General features: G+C 43.7%; 1 protein-coding gene across 5 annotated transcripts in view; it reads right to left on the bottom strand.

Annotated features, from left to right (window-relative positions):
- The window catches only part of Dab1 (DAB adaptor protein 1), an 853780-nt gene that overhangs the window by 374115 nt on the left and 462740 nt on the right, over positions 1-16925 (bottom strand). For 2 of the 5 annotated variants that reach the window (XM_021160238.2, XM_029476420.1), the window contains exon 1: positions 4256-4386. The exons of the other annotated variants lie outside the window; for them this stretch is intronic. The gene's annotated coding sequence lies outside the window, so the exon portion shown is untranslated. Of the gene's footprint in view, positions 1-4255; positions 4387-16925 lie in introns of those variants that run through there. 5 annotated transcript variants of the gene reach the window in all.

The following is a 16925-nucleotide window of genomic DNA, read 5'->3' as shown; positions in this document are numbered from 1 at the left end:
GTACAGAAGAGAAAGGGTGTGACTGTTTCAGCATGACATGCACTTCCATGATTGCTTTTTGAACAGTGGAAATGCTTAAAGCCACATTTCCAGTAAAACATCGAAAAAACAAACTGTTGGCTGGAACTCTTGAAACATACCTTGGGTTAGCAAAACTGGCATAAAAAAAGAGGATCTGCTCATTATCAAAAGCAAAGATTTTATTTCATTTGAAGAGCAATCTGAATAGTTCATTGATAATAAATATTTCATGCCAGGCACTGTCTCAAGCACTTTCTGCTGACCCTTCCCAACAGTTATAAAATACATACTGTTTTAGCATAAACAAAACTAAGGCATTGAGAAGTGCTTACAGAGCTGGGGCAGCTGGAGTCTGTAACCAGGTGATGTGGCCCCTCGTGGGGAATCTGTATCACCTGCGATACCAGCTCTTCATAGGAGCGGTTGTTTACCACAGCAGTCACTGACAGTAGCAACGACACCCTACTAATTAACTGCCTAATCAATTACTTGCTGATTAATTACCTAATTAACAAATATTGCCACAGAGTAGATAGCTATGACCCAATACCAACCAGAACCTTCTAGAAGCTCCAAAGAAGTCACAGATGGTTAAAGTGCAACCATTAGTCCAATGACATGCTGGGAACCAAGCCACGCCCACCTGGATCAACTGCCTGCAAAATGGGAAAATCTGGAGCCTTCTTTCAACAGGAGGTCTTAACCACTTCTTCATGCCTGGATTAGAGTTCACAGAGGCCCTGGATGTAGCTCATTTCCCTTCCCCATCCAGAGTCGTTCCCCATCCGTGGCTGAGGTGGACCCTGGGACTAGAGTGGGTAGGTGGGTTTAAATCCCCTTATCTCCTAGGGATTGAGATCTCAGCTCAATGACCAGGTTTCCCTGTACCCAGTTCCCCATCTAACAAACAAAACTGAGACTGCAGGGATTCTGAATGAAGTAAGGCTATGTGTGCCAAGTGCCGAGAAGGGTACCTGCCCCTTACCTGAGACTCAGGACTGTGAGTTGTATTTTTGTTACTATGAGGAATGACTTGTGGAACATCACAAAGAAAATGCCTGGATCCAATCCTAGCCTTCCAATTACAAAAGGCACCCCCATTCCTTACTCCATTTCCATGCTTTCTCTTGAAATCCTACTATGTGCCAAAACACTCATGAAGGGGATTTTCCTTTAAAACTGATCCAAGGTCCACAAGTAGATCCTTGCTTTGCAGGTGATGACATCCAAGTTGTGAGAAGTCATAGGATTAGTTCTTAATTGCTTAAGATGTGTACATCTTTTGTCACTAGTGAGCTCTGTAAGATTTAGTGAGTCCTATGCAACACTTCAAGTTTCTGACAACAGCCTTTAATGCGTACTGTCTGATTCGGTGCCGTCTAAACGGCGTCAACTCTGCTTCTTTGCTTTATGTTTGACTCGAGTGAATTATCAACATGAAGTGCTGCCTCAAATAGATTCTTCATCTGTCTGCAGCATGGCTCCAAGCCTCAAAACTCCACCAAATGCAATGTTCAGATGGGTACATGATCGTGAACCAAGCCAAAGGCCCACCTGCTTAAAATGACTTCGGAGGGCAGAGGGGACTGAAGCATCTGCTTCTTCTGTGGCTCTAGGGAGGGACCAGTAAGTGACGGAGCCTCTCATCTCTGCAGCCTCACACAATGGTGCTCCTTGCAAACAGGACATACTGTGAAAACAGCCTGTGAGCTGAGCTTCATCAACAATAAGCAGATTTAAAATCTATTCAGATTTTATTGTTGAGTACACTGAACATGATTAAATGTTTCAGATAAGCAAACTACCACCAAAAAAAGAATCATGACAAATAAGAAACATATAGGATCCTCCTACTAAAAATCACGTTCCAAATCTGCTTTTAGATTTAATGGCCAAGTTCATGAGTAAAAGAATGTACCCACTTGAGAGCTACCCAGTTCCCAGGAATATAGTAACATGTTGTCGCTTCCCCACGTTGGCCTCTTCTCTCTCGCTGCAGATCCTGCGTTGTCAAATAGTTACAAAGTCACATCGCTTTCACATCACTGCATTTTGAACTTCCTAAACCTCTATGAGAGCCCGTGTGTATGGAAAAGAACAATAGCACTTCAAAAGCCATTTCTGAGAGTTCTTCAATACTCCATTTGAATGCTAGGGTTTCAATCAAGGACAGCAGCAGACAATTTGATTGCTTAGAAGTTGACTTTTATACAGCTTTGATTAGGTCGCCCAGCTCAATGGGAAATCAAGAAAATCTTTGATCCCTTTCAGTCTCTAGAAGAGCCACGAAGCCTTGTCAAGATAGGGAGGAAAAGAGATGGGAAGGGGGCGTTTGTCTAACCTCACCCCATAGCACATCTCTCTTTTTCGCTGTGCAACTCAGGATTCCATCCAGAATTGCTCATCTTGGAGATAATAAAAAACAATGGGTGCTAATTCAGCGGGTGGGGATGGTTTATAATTTTATGGATTTCCCGAAGACCCATAATTGGCACATGAATGTACAAGCATGAACTGGATAATTAGGAGGTTCTGAACGTAAGCCACCTTTAATTTATATGATTACTTTGCAAACATGTTAAGTGTTGGGAAGTGTCAGCAGAACCCCCACAAAGCCTTCATTCAAAACCATCAACATTGTGAAAGTGTGTCTAATGGGCCAGCTCCACAAGGAAATCAGAGACGGGGGAAGCAGTGGCAAGGATGCTCTCACCTCCGGAGTTTGGCACTGGGAGGCATTGTGGCATCCTTTAGGAGGCCTCTGAGCAGAGAATGGCGATCCGGCCTCCGCAATCTCTCCTCCACTCCGAGCTCTCTTTCTTTTCTTTCTTTTTTTTCTTTCTTTCTTTTCTTTCTCTCCTCTCTCCCTTCCCCCTCCCTCTCCGCCCCCACCCCCGCCCTTCCACGCGGCCACGCATCCTGCCTCAGAAACACATTTCCGAACTAGCACTTGCCCGCGCCGGGGCGCTCTCCAAGTCTCCAGCTCCCGACAGTCGCCTAGAGCCCTGGGCTCCCCGCCCCCATACCATTCCTTCACTCTCGTAGCCCCGGCGGAAATACCCCGCAGACCCCCAACAATGAGGACTTGTGTGATGCAGATGGGGGTTGGGGAGGGTTCCCAACGTGAATGGGCGTGCAGGGTGGACTACTAGACCGTGTGGCAGCTTAGCCGCATCAGTTTGCAAAGCAGCTTTCTCTGCCCACCCCGCCGGGTCCACTAGCACCAACCCCAAAAGAAATAGAGAAAGAAAGAAAAAGCGCCTTTAAAAGTGCAGTAAAGACTCACCCTCCCACCAGGGGTCACAAGCATACTCTGCGGGATGCAGACAGCAGAAGCAGTGACAGCAGGGTGTGGAAATACACTTTGTAGAATCACCAAGTACCTTCCTGGAGCCTTAACACAAAACTACCCCTAAATCAGGACTCCCTGACTCCGGGTTCCTTTGGTGACTTGGACTGAATCGTAGGGCTCCTTTACAAGACTAACCATAAAGAATCAAAGTTTCCCCAGCATGAAAAATCCTAATCTTGCGTTCGAGAGAGTGGGGTACAGAGTTGTGGCAGAAGAGGGCCTGATGCGAGAGGAGTGGCAAGTGACCAAGGGCCTGAGGACTGAATAGTGGAGGGAGCGCGACGGGGAACACCGGGTCGCAGGACCCGAAGAAAGGTTTCGGTCCAGCGCTGGTGTCCGCGGAAAGGGTTGACTTGATTGGGATGGGTCCAGTTAATGGAGAGGTCGAGGCAGAGCCAACGCGCTGCTGGGATGTAGGGAAGTGCAGGTTCCGCGGAGTGGGTAAGAGGTCCGACCCGCGTGTACCACCAGCAAGACAGGGAGGAAGCTTAGGGAGAACTCGGCAGGTTCTATAGTGGGAGAAGGCAGCCTCGGGTGGCTAGAGCCGGAGGAGAACACAGGGGGTCCGGCGACAGGGTCTGGGGTAGGCAAGCCTAAAGAGAGGATCGTGAGTGTTCAGAAGTAGGATGAAGGAAGTGGGGACCAACCGGAAAGGAGACGCAGGGTAGCTTCCCAAGCAAGTGGTGGGAGATGATAGAAAACTGCGGCACTCGCTAGTGCACGACACCTCGCGCCAAACTCCCTAGAGAAGCGCCCCGAAAGCCTTCCTCCGTACCCGGGCTCGCGGGCCCCAGCCGGGCTCGCGGAAGCCGGGTGTCCCCGCGGGCCACCTGCGCCCGCTCAACTCGGGGTCCCCCGCGTGCCCCCCGCCGCGCCTCTCACCTCGGCTCCCCCGGAGCATCCTCCTTGGCTGCCGCAGCTGCCCGGGACGCGGCTCTCCATGCCCTGCGGGCGGCCGCACTCAGACGCGCTCTCCAGCCCGGGGAAGCCCGGGTGAGCGCCGAGCTGGGTCCATCCTCCCCGGGAAGCGACGGGCGCGCGTCAGAGCAGGGGGAGGAGACCAGCCCCCGTGCGGTGCGCAGACCCGCCTCCTCCCGCGGCCCCCGCCCCGCGCCAGCCCCGCCGCTCACCTGCCACTGAGCGTCCCAAGCCCTTCCTCGCCGGCTCCCTCTCCCGCCAGGGCGCTCTGTTCGCCGCCGGAACGCGTTCCGAGCGACAGCTCAGCGGAGTCGCCGCGGCGCCGACGAAGGGGAAGAGCAAACGAGCAGGCGAGCGGGGGCGCCGCGGCTCGCGGTCGCGCTTCTCCAGCCCCCTCGCTCGCCCCCCATCCCGGGAGTAGAGACCGATCGGAGCGAAGAGCTTGGGGTCCCCGCCCTGCGGTTCGTCGCAGGGGGTGGGGGTGGGGGGTTGCGCTGGGAGCCGGCCACGCTCTTAGGCAGCCGCTGCAGCCCCCTCTAGGACTCTGCCGATTCTCCAGCACCTGCTTTTAGCCAAGCCTCTATGCTCACAAGTAGACGGGCGCAGAGCCAAGCGGAGGCCGCGCGAGCTTCTTGCCCCGAGCCCCTTGGCAGAAGGGGGCGCCCTCTCCCAGCCTCCCAGGCCGGCTCCAGCCCGCCTTTTATTGGCGTTTCCCAGGCAAAGTTGTTCCGCACCTGTCACTATTACAATCGGCTCTAGGCAGCCTCCTGTGTCCCTGAGGGCACGCAGGCCCCAGTTAACTTGTTTTCCCTACTCCATTCTTAGAATGCAGGGCAGTAGACCCTCCTGTAAATTAGAACCTGTTGTGCTGAAGAAGGCTCTTCGGGTCCTACCTTACAAAAAGATCTCAGAAACACCGAGTGGCAAAAAATAATTGGATTAGTCGGAAATTCTTCCACCTTGAGATTGGATTCGGCTTTGTCAACGCCAGTGTGGCACGCATGTCTCCAGAGGCTTGAAAGCTTGGTGGGAAGGGGGAGTGTGAAAATCACCTACTGCCTGTCTCTGGGAGCCTGGTGCCTGAGAGCAGAGGAAGAGAACCAAATACTTGCTTTTAAAGTTTACTCTTCTTTTGAGGGGTCACACTCCTGCCCTCCAGCTGGGCGATAATAAAGCTAAAGCGGTGGCTTGTTTTGGGGGGTCTTCTTGGGGGGGATTTTTTCTGGTAGTTTCTGTTATTCACCCATGAAAATTTAATGATGCATTTAGGGTTATTACCTCTAGAGTCAATGGGCTAAAAATATTTAGCCTAATGCACTGCTTGTGGAGTCAGTAGGTCCGTGCCTGGTTTGTACAAAGTCATCTGGAGACCCTCCCTTCCTCCACAAAATTCACGAGCCATTACGCTTATCCCATAATAACAGCTCTGTACAAATGGAGGCCCTGCAAAACTTGGCTGTCAGGCACCTCTGAAAAGATAGCAATTTACATAGAGACAAGAGAAAAAAATCCTGAGGTCATAGGCAGGATGAAATCTACTGAGAAGGGCTGATCGGAAGAAATTTCCCACAACTTGGCAGAGAGGTTCCATTCTTGATGGTTTCTGTCTCCCTCTGGGTGGCTGTCAGTCTAAAGGTGGGACCAGGGAACCTCCACCGGATTTCTCTCCAACTTTTACAAAAGTTCTGGAAAGTGGGAGGAGTTGGGCACCAGGTTCTACACCCAGTGTGAAGTTGAGATTGGCTGGGCCGACTCAGCTGTGATCAAGAAAACATTTTACTTCCATTGTTTACAAAGAGAAGTCCCTGGAGTCTGAACTCCATACCAAGAAAAGAGAGAAATCTGAGACCTCGCAGAGGAAATAAGTGAGAGTATGGTTGAGTGTTAGTCATTTCTACAGGCTAGTAAATGCCAGACCTTAGGTAAGCTCGCGTCAATCTGACTTTTTACAGACTCTACCACAACAAAATCTAAACTTCCCTGATTTAGGGGCAGCTTTGAAACATCCACATAAGAGTTCATGTCTGAGGTCTGACCTGTAGCTGCCTCCTGACTTCACCTGACTTTGCCACTACAGACGCCAGAGGGAACTGGCAAACTCAGTTTGCCAAGCCATACAGTGTATGAGAACGTAAAACTCTATCTCTAGTCGGCGCTGGACAAAGTCTACCGTGGAAACTGGGCAACTTCCCATGAAATCCAATGGGGGCAACAAGACACAGCTGTTCCTATCTCCAGCCTGGAAGAAAGTGTGATGTATAGGTACAAGCTGCCCACTATGGGCCTCAGGGCCTTCCTGGTTAAACTGAACCAAATTTAAAGGGATATTGTGCCACTCAGCTAAATGTCAAGAAATAGCTCATCTGAAAGATAAGGTGTGGGGCTTTACTGCTGTTATTTTGAAAATACCAATGTGATTTGTATTAAGTATGGCATAAAGAAAAAAATCAATAAATGTGCTTTCATCATGTAATCTGAGAAGCAGCAAGATAATAAGAATAGCAGAGGCTGTATATATTAATCCATTCTGAGTAGTTTGAGGTATTTTTCATACAACCTTTACAATACGGACTTGGAAATCTGTTGGCCGTCTTTGCCTCTGGCAGGCCATCTCTCTGTGCTTCTCTGGTGGTAAACACTTCACTTACGAGATTGCAATGAGCCCTAAATGAGGTAGCAGGCAGAAGCACAACCCAGTAGACATTGGTTCTCTTCCCAAAATACGTCCAAATAGTTCATTTTGATTCGCCAAATTTTGGCAGGGTTCCTTCTGTCCATCAAGGTCTATGTTAAAAGCTCTGTTCATTGGACAGAGACAGCATAAGTAACACAAACTGGGAAAAAAGGCAAGCTACTGAATATATGCCATCCACCCTCATGTGACTGATGTCATCTATCTTCCTGTGATCCCTGTGACAGGCACTCAGGGTCAGTTAACACAACTGACCCCAGGATTGGAAACCAGACCTGTGGTTACCTGCCATAAATTCAGTGTGTGATAGCCACTCCCCCAAAGGGAAGAACACAGAGTGGTGCCTTCTGTAACTTGTATACTATTTAAATCCGGTTTATTCCTAGCAGTTTTCAAATACATGTCTGGTTTGATAGTGGGTTATGGGCTCTAAGTTTGGGAGTCTTTTCTTACAGATCAATGCTGAATAGTTGGCAAGTAAGTCGTGTGTATATTTAAGGTGCACAATGTGATGTTTTGACATATGTTCACATTGTGAAATGATTAGCACTATCAAGATAATTAGCATATTTATTACCTCACATAGTAGATTTTTTTTTACATGTGTGATAAGCTCACTTCAGATCTAGCCCCTAGCAAATGTCAAGTGTAGAGTACATTATTATTAGATGTGCCTAACTCACCCTGTGGTACACAGACGTCCAGAACTTATAACAAAGGTTAACACCTTTGACAAGAATCTCTCTATTTGTTTTAACCCTGTAACTCTTGGACACTACCATTCAACCCTGATCTTGTGACCCTGTCTTGTTAAATATATATATATATATATATATATATACTCTGTATCTTGTCTTTCTGTGCCTGGCTTATCTTGTAGCGCAGTGCAATTGAACATTGTGTTGTCACAAATGGCGGATTCACTTCTTTTTAAAACTTAATAATATTCCATTTTAGAAGCACACACGCTACTTTTTCTTAATCCGTGATCAACACTGATTGCCATTCCATTGATTTTATTATGAATCTGCTGAAATGAACACGGACATTCAGACACTTCCTGGAGACAATCAGTTCATTCCTTAGATTTACATACGTGGAAAGGAGCTCTACTTTTGGTTTTTGAAGGATCTCTACAGTGTTTTCCAAGATAGGTGGATTAATTCACAACCCCACCAGCAGTTGTTGGGGCATGGGCTTCCTTCTTTACCAATAATGGTTATAATCTAGGTTTTTTGGTTTTTTTTTTAATATTAGCCATTGCAGCAGGTTGCAATTCTACCTCCTTGTGTGTTTGATTCAAGTCTGGGAACTTTGCTTATTCCTGTTGCTATCCGTGTCTCCTTATGAGGAAAAAAATCCCCTCTATTCAGATCCTTTACCATCAAGTGGCCAAGCTGGTAATGCCTCGAAAGGGAATTCTTTGAGTTCTTTACATGTCTTGGGCACTAGGCGCTTATCTTTCTAGATGTTCCCTTACTCTCAAAGTTCCCTTTCCATGACACTGATGGTTCCTTAGGCTAGGGAAAGGCTTTTGGATCCGAAGCATCCCACTTTGCTAATGTCTTTTGTCGCCTCTCCCTCTGGTGTCCATTTGTTTGTTTGTTTATTTGTTTGTCTTTTAAAAAAATCATTGGCAAGACCAAATATCAAAAATGTTTAGCCAGAAGTTTAAAACTTAGGATACCCAAGATATAAGATACAATTTGATAAACGCATGAAACTCAAGAAGAATGAAGACCAAAGTGTGGACACTGTGCCCCTTCTTAGAATTGGGAACAAAACACCCAGGGAAGGAGTTACAGAGACAAAGTTTCGAGCTGTGATGAAAGGATGGACCATCTAGAGACTGCCGTATCCAGGGATCCATCCCATAATCAGCTTCTAAACGCTGACACCATTGCATACACTAGCAAGATTTTGCTGAAAGGACCCAAATATAGCTGTCTCTTGTGAGACTATGCCAGGGCCTAGCAAACACAGGAGTGGATGCTCACAGTCAGCTATTGGATGTATCACAGGGCTCCCAATGGAGAAGCTAGAGAAAGTACCCAAGGAGCTAAAGGGATCTGCAACCCTATAGTTGGAACAACATGATGAACTAACCAGTACCCGGGAGCTCTTGTCTCTAGCTGCATATGTATCGAAAGATGGCCTAGTCGGCCATCACTGGAAAGAGAGGCCCATTGGACTTGCAAACTTTATATGCCCCAATATAGGGGAATGCCAGGGCCAAAAGAAAGGGAATGGGTGGGTAGGGAAGTGGGGGGCGCTATGGGGGACTTTTGGGATAGCATTGGAAATGTAATTGAGGAAAATATGTAATAAAAAATATTAAAAATTAAAAAAAAATAAATTAAAAAAAATCATTGGCAAGACCAAATATCAAAAATGTTTAGCCAGAAGTTTTGGTCTCAAATTTTTATGGTTTGGGTCTTATAGTTAAATTCTAATCCAGTTTGAATTGGTTTTACATAAAGTTTAAGAGGTTGATTTGATCTTTCTTCATGGGAATATTTTCCCAGCACCATTTGCTCTATGTGTTGGCCTTTCCCCTGTGCATTCTTAGTATGTGTTCCTTTGTCTCTATCTTGCTTTGCCGGTCTAATCTATCCATTTTGATGAAAGTACCATATTGTTCTGATCACCATATCTCTGTAATACACTTTGAAATCAGATATGGTTGGTTCCTGTTTTAGCTTATCCAGGCCTTTTGTGGTTACACATGAATTAGGATTTTTAGTTAAAAAAAAAATCTTGGGGAAAAAGTCCACAGAATTTTGATAGGATCTGGATCTGGGCTGCTTTGGGTAGGATAGGCACAGTGATATTAAGTCTCCCACTTGGGCTGTGTTTCCTTTAGTTTGTGCCCCTTTAATTTCTTTACTCATTGTCTTATGACTTCTGGGTAGAGATTATTCACCTCCTTGGTTAAACTGATTCTCAAGTAGTTTCTTCTTTTTTATGCTATTGTAAATGAAATCATTTGCTTAGCTTTGGAATAGTTACTTTGGAGCAGTAGCACTCACACATGCTGTGATTATTCAAATATAAATATACATCTCAAGTTCTCAGATTCATATGGTTTAAATAGTGATTAGTAGAAACACCTACCAAGCTTGTCAGAGCCACCATGTACTTGAAAGACACTACTATGGAATGGGTAATTTCAAAGGTTAATAATGCAGAGGTACATTAAGCTTCCATATAAAGCCTTTCATAGAAGTTCTTGCCATGTTCAAAAATCTGTATTTGAGAAGAAAAAGTCTCACTCCTTTGTTTAAGAACTAAAATAAAATCAACAGCAACAATCCTCAGTGTACCAGGCAAGTATGCTAGATATAACTTGTGTGTGTGTGTGTGTGTGTGTGTGTGTGAGAGAGAGAGAGAGAGAGAGAGAGAGAGAGAGACCTCATAAAGAAAAGGGATCATTTTGAAACATAGTTAGGGGTCAGGTGAATGAAGGGGAAAGGCATTTCAACCAGAGGTTCAAGTTAGAGAAACGAGTTGTGAAAGGCAGCAGGGCAGAGAGTTCTCTGTGAGGGTGCCCGGGATGGCCCTTGAGAGGCAAGCATAAAAACTAGGGGTCTGTTTGCTATGTTTAATTTAGCATAAAGATAAAGGATCCACTGTCTTAAAGGCAACTATTTAATGTTTACTCTTACTTTTCTGAGACACAGGTTAAAATATCCAATTGCTACTTCTTTCTGTGGTCAAAGGGGCAATAGCAATGAAACAGAGAATGTTCTCTTTCTCCTATCCTGGCCGCCCGATTCCAGCAAAAGGCAGCATGGAGGATGTACTAGGCTGGACTCTGCTCTCTGGCAGCTGTAAACTGTGCTCCTTCCATTTTCCAAGAGAACCTAGGGATGGCAGTTCCTCCACCAGTCTGCTCTGTGTAGCTAAATGCACACTAGAAAGAAACTAAGTAGAGAGCTTAAGAAACAAAGTGGATGTCTGATGTCTCTTAGGGGCCAACACAACCCCCCCCCCAAGTTTCTCACTAATCAAGTAAGACTTAAAGTGATGTTAGTGTTTGGGAAAAAAGAAAAGGGGAGTAGATGAAAAGAGTGGAAGTGACATCAGAGTCAGAAGCACAGGACAATCACCTGCTAGGCATCCAACTCTGCAAGGATACATTGTTGCCTCTGTGCTTAAGGGACTGCACTTTTATGCAGTTTACTATGGGTAGGGGAATGTGGAATGGGGGTGGCGCTCTTTCTTCTTGTGAAATAATACTTCCACTTGTTCATTGCTTTACTGTTTCCCTACCTGATCTTGTGGTTATTGTTATTGTTGTTCTGATTAAAAAAAAAAAGAGACTATAAGTCGAGCCCAGAACAGACAGGTAATGCAGTGACACGTATCTCTTGGTCACACCAAATTGGAGATGTACTGTGTATCTAGGGTAGCTTGGCTGGGAAAGACATTCTCTTCTTGCCCCAAACCGGGGAGAAATTAAGCCCATGTATAATAGTGGAGAAAAAGACTACATAGTATAAAGCAAAAGAGAAGTAAGGAGGACTGGGTGTTAGAAAATAGAGATTTAAGAAGCCAGTCTTAGAGGGTTTGGGTTAACCTTCCCTAAACCCAGCTACCCTCTCCCCATGACTCTTCTCTCCTGTGAGTCTCTCATATATTTCTTCTTTTACTTAAGATGATTTGAATTGTATTTTTCACTTGAATAAAAATAGTTATGCTAAATTTTATAGTATGTACTTTCTATGCAGCATGTAGATTAATACTTACTACACCTCAGATAAAATGCTATTTATGGAAACTCAGTATACAACATTAGGGATAAACTGAACATAAGGTGAATCGATTTTGTTCACCAAAACTTACAAACCCTGGATGAAAAACAAACAAACAAACAAATAAGCCCAAAGCAGACACATGAACGTAAAGAGATATATACCATGTTCATGGTTTAGAATAATCTGTGCTGGTAAAATGTCAATGATCTTCAAATTGAAATGTACATTTCATGCAGTTATAGTAAGAATTCCAATATGTTTTTTCAGGGGATTAACAGTTCTGAAATGTATGCAAGAATGCAGAGGGACTTAGAAAAGTCAGAATATTTTCAAGAAACAAGGACAGTTCTGGAGGGTCCATCCTACATTGATCAGAACAGCATGATTAAGTTAATGAAGATAAATAAAATAATTAGAGCAGAATAGAGAACCCAGAAACAGACAAACATATTCAGTTGCTGATTTGTTTCCTACCCACAAATGCTGTAGTTTAAGGGCTGAAGACACCCTTAAAGGCATTTTGGGGAAGCAGGAAAGACCCATAACCCACTCTGCACCATATGTAAGAACAAAAGGATATTGATGAACTGGTTAAGGTCCTGGAGGAGGTCAGACATAGAGGCACATGCCTGGTCCCACCATGGGAGATGTTGAAGCAGGAGGGGGATGAGAGTAAGGGCAGCCTGGGTCACATAGCAAGACTTTAAAACAAAACACACTAAAGAGAGCCTTATTTTGTTCATTATTTCGGGGTATGTTCAGTTTCCATTGTAAGGATGCAAAAAAAAAAAAAAAAAAAACACCGAGTATAACATAATAAATCTGGCTTAATCAAAATTTAAAGCTGCTGATTAATAGATAGCATTAAGAAAATTAAATGGTAAGCCATGAGCCTGAAAAGAAATATTTACAATTTGTCTATCTGACAAAGGACTTAAATCTTGAAAAACATAGAATCTTAGTAATTAATAATAAAAAAAGACAACCTAATTAAAATGGACAGAAGATCTAAATAGATACTTCACAAAAGAGAACGCACCAATAAACACTAGAATGGAAAGACACATTAGTAATGGGAGAAACATACAAATAGACATAGTGAGGCATTATTTCATATTCACTAAAGTGGCTACAGGCTAAAAGTTGGATGATGACAGGAATGGAGAAATGGCTCAGCAGAGGACCAGAATTCGGTCTGCATCAAGTAGCTCACAGCTGCCTACGACTCCAGCCCTAGAGGATCTAGCATCTTCTTCTGGACCCTAAGGGCACCTGCACTCAGGGACATATACCAATATACAAACACATACACATAATTTAAAAAATAGTAAAAGTGATTCTTTAAAAAGTCTGATGGCATTAAATAATCTTGATGAAGTTATACACTGCTTGTACATTACTAGTAAATATCTAAAATGATTTCATCTTTTGAAAAACCACCTGGCCCAATCTTACGAAGTTATACAATATCCACTTTATGAGTGCTTCTACTATTTACATATTTAATTCTCCTATGTGTTTACCCGAGAGAGCTAAAACATGCATACATGTCCACTGGAGCACACACTGAAGCTCTATTCATGATAAGTAAAACTGGAACCGATCCAAAAATTCATGTACAATAGAATGATTAAACAAGTCACAAGATCCATGCACTGACATACTGCTGAGCAAGAAATAAAGTACTTTACGGACATGTGGAGTAACATGGCTAACTATTAACAACATATTGAGGGAAAGAGAGAAACCAGGCCTAATAGAGGACATTCTTATGATTCCATTCAGGTGAAAACTGAGCACAGGCAAAATAAATCTACAATGAGAAAAATGAGAATATCAGTTGGCACCTTGGAGAGGAAGTGACAAGACAGGATAACAGGGAGTTTCAGTGGTCATACATATTTTAACATCGTGATTATATAAGCAAATACCTTTGTGAAAACTGATCTGCATGTTCAGTGTATGCCTCTGTTACTTTAAACATCATTAGGAAAAGCAGGTACAAGAAAAAAAAAAAAAAAAACAGCCAACCAGCCTTTACAACTGTTGTGTGTTCCTCTTTATCATGGCCAACCCAGACACTTATGCTAATAATACAAGCATTGAAAAAAAATACTCTGTTCTAAATGTAAAAAGGATGTTCTGTCATGCCTAGCACTTGGACAGCAATGGATGTGTAAAATGTGTCCTTTAAATTACATTAATACACCAATGATCAGATCAAAACAGAACCACCCTCCAGAAAATAAAAGCACTTCCTGGTGATGAAGTAGATGTCATCAAAAGGCAAAGAATATCCTGGCACAGGAGTTAATCAAATGGAGACTAGATAATGGCTTGGCAAGAATTCATAGAGAAATTCAAATTCAAGATGGTAAAGGGAATGGAGCAAGGCTCTCCATCAATAAGACCTTAGGTTCTCCTTCCAAAACTGATATCTAGTATTCTTTGACGGATTCATTAGCTCAGAAGCCATAGTCATGCTTTAGATGGCTCTCTGCTCCTCTGCCCTACTTCCACCCACAAGCAATGATGCAGGCCCAGCTTTATACTGGAATATATGAGTTGTGCCATTCAATTTGCATGAAAACCTCACAAGGAAAAAGTCACCACTCTTTCCTAGAAACATACTGATGCAAATCACATTTCATAAAATATTTTTTTAAATAAAAAGAATGTAATTGCTCATTGAATTGTAATATGAATGCAAATTAACTTACTGTAATTATACTGTGCAATTTTCTACTTAAAAAAAATCTTAGAAAATGGAAGAGACCTGATAAGTAATTTGAACCGTAATTCTTCATTGTGTTCCTTCATTATGCAATGGTTACCATAAGCAATTTGCTGTTTTAATGTAGGAGGTTTTTTCAGTTCGTACCTTTACATTGGCAAGACTCAAATGAGACCATTCAATATAGACAGATAGCTGTCTCCCTTCTTCGTAAGTGCATTGCAGAAATAATCAAGATAAAATTAATACAGCACAAGGGAATTTCTGAAGGATGCTTAATACACTCTCACTGAGGAATCTTTGTCCCATCAAACTTCTCTCTGTCCTTACACCCTCAGGATATTTTAAACAATCAGGGAGTTCCTAAGCAATTGGGTGCTGTGTTATCAGCATTCATGGCTTAATGGCAAGACTTGGGCAAAGAAGTAGAGAGAAGAAGTTCTAGTCTCAGCTCTGCTACTAATTAATCCTGCGACCTTCCCCGTTCTAGCTTTCTTTTCCCACACCTGTAAATTGAAAGGTTGGGTTAGGTGAATTTCAGCTTCCATTACATCCCTTACTTATGACTCTACAGTCACCCTCCTCTTTGCAACATGAGTGACATGAAATTAATTTCTTACTTAGAATTAATGAGTGTCTGAATGAACTGCAATCTCCTTAGTTTAGTCATTCATTGCTAAAGAATGCCTAATACAAAGATCATCTGTGATGATGCAAATGTAAAAAAAATAATAATTACCTATTTTTATGCTAATAATAATTTGCATGTATAGTTCCCTCCATGCAAATCCTGTTAATTGAAGGCAGAGAGAGAGAGAGAGAGAGAGAGAGAGAGAGAGAGAGAGAGAGCGCTGAGGATATCATTAACCACACGTTGCCCTGGAAAAGGAGTCAGTCATACTTAGAATCATAAGATTTCAGTTGCTAACAACCATACTAAGCCCTGGCAAGTGTGTCTCTTAGATGGAATGTCCTCTGCTATATCCCAGAATGCTGTGAGAATTGGACACACAATGGGTAGAAAGGCACTGGGTCACCTGTGTGCGTAAATGTTTCATCTAATTCTCTCAACAACACCATGAAGTAACTTTTATTATCTCTATTTTACTGTGGGAGAAAATAGAACTTGAATTACTTGTACAGGGTCACCACCTATGACACAACACATACTGTCAATCCAGGGGGCACATAGCATCCTTTCATCTTCTGGACTTCATAACAACATGTGTAGTTAATTTTTTTCCCATGACATCTATGTTCCTCATAGAGAAAGAAAACTATTTCATCTCTGTGCAGCTAACAGTACCACGAGCTCCCATTTCCTCAGGTGTGGAAGGAAATAAAGGTGCCATTTTTACAAGGGACACTCATTGGCTTTTTCTTCACCTGCCATCGCCTTGCTCTTGCCCTTTCCACTTTATCCTGCCTAAAACTCTCAGTACCCAGTTGAGAAAATATGTGACAGCTGACACTGACCACACCGTGGACTCTGGGTTAGAGCACAGCTTTAAGGTTGTGTTAGTTAATGTGCCCCCTCTTCCTAACCACAATGGCTGATTCAGGGTCAGCAGCAAGGTTAACTTTGTCTAGCCAGAATGAGTCTCAGGAAAGAGAGGAAAATGCCTACATTTTATCTTTTTCTTTAATTGTTTTTTCTTTTCCATGCTGAGGATCAAATCCAGGGTTTTGAGTATGATATCCAACAAGCATTCTGTCACCAAGCTACATTCCCAACCCTCTTTCCAAAGTGTAACAAGGAGGACTATTGCCCAAGAAGCCACATATTAGGCTCGGAAGGGAGGAGATCAAAGCAAAGAGATGGGAAGAATTTCATCCTTTTTATGCTATGTGACAGCCTAGAGGCAGCATCTCCTTAACAATAGTTTGAGCTAGCATAGCTCTTTCAACATTTAAGCCTATGTTACATGCAGATTCTTTTGTTGGTTTGTTTTGTTCTTTACTTTCTACCAAAAAGTGGTAAGAAGCAGTTTGAAGGACTTAGTGAGGTTGTGAGTCAAACACTATCAGGTTCAATCCTGGCAATTGCCTGAAGCATTGACCATGGAAGTGAAAGAGGAGTTGTCACCCTCCACAAGTCTGCATCTTATGGAGATCTTAAGATGCCTATGGTGAATGAGTGTCTTCCTGTGCTCTGCCACTTCCTCTTCTAACAGGTTTGCTCATACATCCTGGATCAAAAAGCGCCAAAATCATGGACCTTCCGTGCCTGCATTTAATTGTTCCCTCCATGTCAGGCTCATGCTGTGTGGCCTCCCTTCCCCCAGCCTGGAACNTGCTTGCTCAAGGGTGGAGCTACCTGCTCATTCGTCCTGCCACGCCTACTGCTGGACCCTGCCTTTGCTGCCTGGAGGCACACACGTGTTTGTCCTGCTACTGGACCCTGAGTTACTTGGTGGAAAATCGGGTTCCCTCCCCCTTCCTTTATAACTG

This window comes from Mus caroli, chromosome 4 (genome assembly GCF_900094665.2).
Source record: "Mus caroli chromosome 4, CAROLI_EIJ_v1.1, whole genome shotgun sequence".
Classification (NCBI taxonomy): Eukaryota; Metazoa; Chordata; class Mammalia; order Rodentia; family Muridae; genus Mus; species Mus caroli.
The sequence above is the reverse complement of the archived record's forward strand: the minus strand, read 5'-3'. Positions and strand labels throughout refer to the sequence as shown.